This window comes from Drosophila mauritiana, unplaced genomic scaffold, assembly GCF_004382145.1.
Source record: "Drosophila mauritiana strain mau12 unplaced genomic scaffold, ASM438214v1 U_238, whole genome shotgun sequence".
NCBI lineage: Eukaryota > Metazoa > Arthropoda > Insecta > Diptera > Drosophilidae > Drosophila > Drosophila mauritiana.
In genome coordinates, this window is record NW_022881372.1 from 1 (window position 1) to 5,886 (window position 5,886).

At 44.7% G+C, this 5,886-nt stretch overlaps 1 pseudogene; it reads right to left on the minus strand.

Moving 5' to 3' along the window:
* Positions 1–3,098: 3,098 nt before the first annotated feature.
* Positions 3,099–5,512, minus strand: LOC117149518 (annotated as a pseudogene).
* Positions 5,513–5,886: the final 374 nt, after the last annotated feature.

A 5,886-nucleotide genomic window follows, 5' to 3' on the forward strand; every position in this document is an offset into this window, starting at 1 on the left:
TGGAGTGGAAGAGCCAGTCGAGCTTTTTTAGCTTCGCCAGTGACTTAGATTTGACCGACGTGATGTGGGCCCCCAGGTCAGTCTCCGATCTAGATGAACTCCTAGGTAGCAGTGATCTAGCATTGGTGATAGGGCTTCCATTGAAGGTCAGATTTGTGCAGGTTCCGGGTCGCAGGGAAAAAGTTACACAGGCTGACTTTGAGGAGTTAATGGCCACATTCCATTTGGCAGTCCATTTTTCGATTGCGTGCAGCCATTCCTGGACTGCGTTGGAGCAGTTTGCAGTGAAGGATGAGACGCCAGCATGGCAGTGTCATCGGCGTAAGTGGCAGGAGCAGCTGAGCCGGGGGGAGGTAATCTGCTGGATAGGCTGAGTGTGTGGAGGCACCCGAGAAAGCAGCCCAGAGGATTGTGTGGCAACCGTACCATTAGTAGGCCAAGGCCAAAAAGGAAGAATACGGACTACCCGCGCCCAGTTCAACTGTTCACTAAATTCACTCGTCACAAATGAAACATAAACGAGCATTAAACATAAACTAATATAAAAAAAATATTGTCCACAATTATTATTCGAATTTTCTAAAAAATCTTTATCTTTTCTCAGATTTTAAGATGAGTACACACCTCAACACGCATACATCAATTGTCAAGGTTGAGTGAAACCACATTTACATCCAGTTTACGCTCTTCGAAGATTAAAATAAATACCGCAAATACCTTATAATTAGTTAGCGCTGATACGTTTCAAGTATTAAGTGAACAACTCCGGTGCCATTGGTGTAGTATGCGCCTATGTAATATTAAAACATTTAAGTATAATAGCATACTAACATATAGCAGCACTTTGTTTCTATGTTTATGTTTATGTTTATGCAACCAATAAGGCCCAAGGCGGATGTAACATGATCGTACACTTGAAGGCTACAAAGTATAAGTGCATGGTCAGCATTCCCACGCCGACCAAATGCATAATACATAAGTACATAGATCGCTCTCTCGATAAGCCTAGATATATAAGATATACATAAGAAAGCCGCTCCGCCGCTGGCGTATCCGGCAGCGCAGCTACGCGGCTTAGCCTAAGACGAAATATATTCAAAACTCACAACGCAGACACTGTAAAGACGTTGAACTGGCAGAACCATTTCCGCCAAACAAAAATTTAATAAAAATCAAATAAAAACCTAATTCAGCCTGACGGCTGCAATCAAAACCAAAAGACTTGTGTTATCAATGAACGACCCATTACATGGCGACCGTGACAGTCGTCCAACGATGGACAAATTAACGAAATAAAAAACACATATTGGAGGAAAACTGGACTGGAAGGCTGAGGAAGAAGACCGAGGAATCATTACATGGAACTTACAATTGCCAAAACTAAGGAAATATCTGAGTGAGTAGAGTTGTATTGAGTTATGGGAAAACACCGTGGCGGTCTAAATACCAAGCTGAACACGTATAGCCCACGTAAGGTGGCTAATATACGGTCAGCAAACGCCACCGGTTTGGTCGAAAGCTCTAAGGCTACATGCAGAGCTAGACCACTTGCTTCAATATCAGGAAGAATTGAAGACCCAAAAACTCGAGAAAACTTACTCAGAAAATACTAAAAATATAACAATAATTAATGAAGTTCCAAAACCAAAGGCATGTCCAGCACCAGCACCAGCACTAACGAAGGCTAAAAAGTCCTGCCCCCGGACTGCGAAGGAGTCTGGAGTCCTCACTGCCTGGGGACTTGTGAGCAGCCATCAACATCATCAGCAGCCCAGAAATAGACAGCAGCAAGGAGTATCAGCGTGCCACCCCCGCGACGCCCAGCTGACACCAGGAGATGAACATCAGCAGCACTAAAATATTAACTAATTAACAATAAATATAAATATATATATATATAAGAAAAATTTTAAGACACATTGTAATGGAGCATAAACTACTATGCCCTGTTAACCCAATATGTCCCGTGAAGCCATAGCTAGATTCAGGCAGACAATAATGTAAAAGAAATTTTTTTTTTTGACTAACATTGACAAAATAGAAAAAGAAAGAAAGAAAGAAATAATTCCCAATATAAATGTATATAGAGACAAATGGAATAAGAAAACTAAAAACATATATAAAAATAAAGAAGATTTTCTACCAAACTGTAAAAGTAGTATTGTAGTATGCACACATATCGGTTAATTACTGTACTGTATAATCATAACTTAAAAGCACATTGTAGCACTCCGTTACAATGTGTACATATACAGTCAAGCCCTAGTGTATGCGTAATACAAAGCTCCTACCTGCATATATATCTCTCTCTGTCTCATTAACTGTCTCTCTCTCTCTCTCTGTGCTTGCTCTTTTATTACAATCCGCAAACTCCGACGTTCGTCTGCATCAAAGAATCGCTCCAAAGCAACTGAGCGTCTATAGAATCGCCGGCGCGACTTAATGGCTCGATTTTCTTATCGCCGAACCCCAACACCAATGCAAAGAGATCCATGTGTGTGCGTGTGCGTGTGTCTGTGTATGTGTGTGGGCTTAGAGTCGAGTATAATGCTGATTTTCCAAATAGCTGATAACCGCGCTTAAGTACATATAGTATAGTAGAATTCATTTTTGGCAATCTATAAAGCTATGATTATTGCGTGACTTATTTTTATTGGTCCTATGGACCGTTTATTTTGCTATTTACAAAAAAAAATATTTTCTATTATTTGGTGACTCTAATTTAGAATTTTTCTTGATGTTTGGCCATTCTCCACTCCTGGCATCCAGCTCCTGCTTATCTGCTCATGCTGCTTATCCTGCTCATGCTGCTTATCCTGCTCATCCTGTGATCCTGATCTGTGTCTCTCTTTCTCTCTCTCTGGTAGGTAGCCTCTTTATCGTCTTTTTGGCCGCACTGCTCTTTTTGGTGACTTGTGTGTGTGTGTGTGTGTATGAAAGTTTTCTTGCTTTTGGGGGAAAAACTATAATTCTGGTGAACCCACCTCCGTGTAACTTGCTCCTCCTAGTATTCCAAACGTGTGTGCATTGCGTTGTCGTCGTCTTCAGTTCTTCTGTGTGAAAATATAATTTTCCGAAGCAGCCACTTCACAAGTGGTTTACTGGAGTGTATGCCTTCTTTTCGGCGGTGTTCTGGTTTCAAAAACTATATTGGTTTATAGTTTGATTCTCTTCCTCCGTGTCCATTCCTTATCGTCATCCACATCCATCACCATTATGCCATTCAGTGTGGGAAACTTTATGACGGGCAAAGTTATGCCCTGCTGATTGCCTTCATTCATCAGCTTCTGGATGAGATTGGCGATATCCTCGCGCTTCTTGGTTACTGTGAGCAGGTCAAACCAATCGATCAGCTCCCTAATGGGCAGCTTATAGTTAACGATGGGTTTTGTGAAGAATTGCTCCGCATACTGCAGCAGATAGAGACCGCAATCGGTGAGATTCTCCTGCTGCGGCCCTCCACAATGAGACCTGGCATATTATCCCGTTGAAGATGCGCGCCCGCTCTTTCGGATACTTTGCCTTGTACTCGAAGTTGAGGTAATCATGCCATATGACATATCTCGATCGCGTGAGTTGCCCTCCAACGAATCGAAGATGAGAATCAATGGCTGTTTGATTGGAATGTCTTCGCCGGGTGTCTGTACATCATGGTTAACCACGGAGGTCTTCAGGTTTGGAAAACATATGATGGCCAGTATCCAATGGGACTTCTCGTTGAATGGTATTATGATGAAATCCTTCTCGAATATATTCACGGTTCGTGTCCACTTCTTTACCCTTTCGTGACGCCTCTTGGCCACCGGCTCCTTCGTGTTGTTGGGACTCGTCTCTGTGGTCAATCTCATGTGGAAAAATGTGCTAAAGATGTGCGTCCTATCGCGCTGACCCTCTGGTATGATGTTATTCTTTAACCAGCGCAGATAAAAATCAATGATTATGTCGTTCAGAAATGTGCCTTCCTTGAGACACATATAGTCCTTAATGGTGATGCTCAGGCCACCGGTTCCGGTGGGCGGATATGTGAAAAGCGTTGGATTCTCGTCGACGGAGAGTCTTCCCTCTGTTTGGCCATTGGCGGCGGCGGTGGTCTCCTCATCCTCGCTGCTCAACAGCACAATGACTTCATCGTCAAAGTCCCTGCTTATTATCCAGTTGATGTTCCGGCGCAGGCGACTCTTCTCTGCGCGTTCTGCAGGTGTGGGTATAGTGTCACTAGTTGCTTTCTCGGCTGGCGCCGGTATGGATGCAACATTCGGTTGCACCCGCGATTGAGATCCACCAGCTGTCTCTTCCGATTTCTTGCTAACAGTGGCATGTGCGACTTGGTCCTTCGACTGGATTGACTGGGAGCTTGCGAGAGCGTCTCCAGCTGGTTGCACGCCCTGGAGACCATTGCTCTTCTTTGGAGAATTTGAGGTGTTACCCGTGGGGGTTTGATTTCCCTGTTTATTGCCAGATGAACCTGGGTTGTCTTGAGCACCAGCAACTTGATAACCATTGCTGTCCTCTGCAGAATGACACTTCTTCTGTTTCTTGGTCTTGGGAGTATTGTCGTCTTGATCCACCGACGATATCACTTGGGCAGTACTACTCTTCTTTGGAGAATTTGAGGTGTTACCCGTAGGGGTTTGACTTCCCTGTTTATTGCCAGATGAACCTGGGTTGTCTTGAGCACCAGCAACTTGATAACCATTGCTGTCCTCTGCAGAATGACACTTCTTCTGTTTCTTGGTCTTGGGAGTATTGGCGTCTTGATTCGCCGACGATATCGCTTTGTCAGCATTGGTGTCTCCCGGAGCGCGATGTCTTTTCTTGTGCTTCTTGCCTTTGGTTGCAGATGGCTGGCAACCATTGTTGGCCACCGAAGTCTCCGATGGCTTGACAACCGCACGAGATGGTGGCACTTCAACGGGCACCGCGTTGGGAAGAGCGGCACCAGCGGACGCCTTTGACTGATGCACCTTCTTGTTGAACTCCTCCGCATGGGCAATCGTATCGGCAATGGTATCACCGATGGCGAAGCCCACCGAGACCACCGATGGCTTGACAAACGGAAGAGATGGTGGCTCTTCAACGGGCACCGCGTTGCGAGGAGCGGCATCAGCGGACGCCCTGGACTGATGCACCTTCTTGTAGAACTCCTCCGCCTTGGCAATCTTATCGGCAATGGTATCACCGATGGCGAATCCCACAGAGACCACCAAATGGATAATACCACCGGCATTCTCCATGCAATCAATCGTGATGTTATCCTCCATATGAAGGTTCATCTTGAGAAACAGCTTTTGCACTGTAAAGGCATCGATGGGCAGCTTGAAGGTGACGATGTGCTGCTTTCCAGTGCTGTAGATAATGAGCACCTTGGCACTCTGTTTGTCCTTATCCGTGTCGGCTCGATTGATCAGCAATTGACGGGAGACTATAATGAAGTCGTTATGGGCGATTCGACTTACCATTTTCGGAGCCGATTCAACACAACATATGTACGCTAACGTTATGAATGTTATGAACGTTATGGGCTCATCTGAAACTGAAGTTTCAGAATACGATTGCAAAGTCTCGGGCTGCTTGATGTGCAAGTTCACTGTATGAGTGAAGTCACCTTACACGGTGACTTCGATCACTATATTCCTTTCATTTTGCAACCAGTGTGATTTATGCGATATTTGATACCACAAAAATTTGGTTTCTCCCGATTTTATGATTTGTTTAAACGGCGTACCAAGTATCCAAAAATCATCTGAGAGATCGCGTGCGGAAGGAGGCCGAGTGTCGGAGTGTTAACAGAAGGATCTCGGAAGTGTGAACGCGCGGTCAAACGAGAATACCATATGCACAATATTGACCCTGATGTTGAAAGAAGAAGCACCATTATCACCCCTG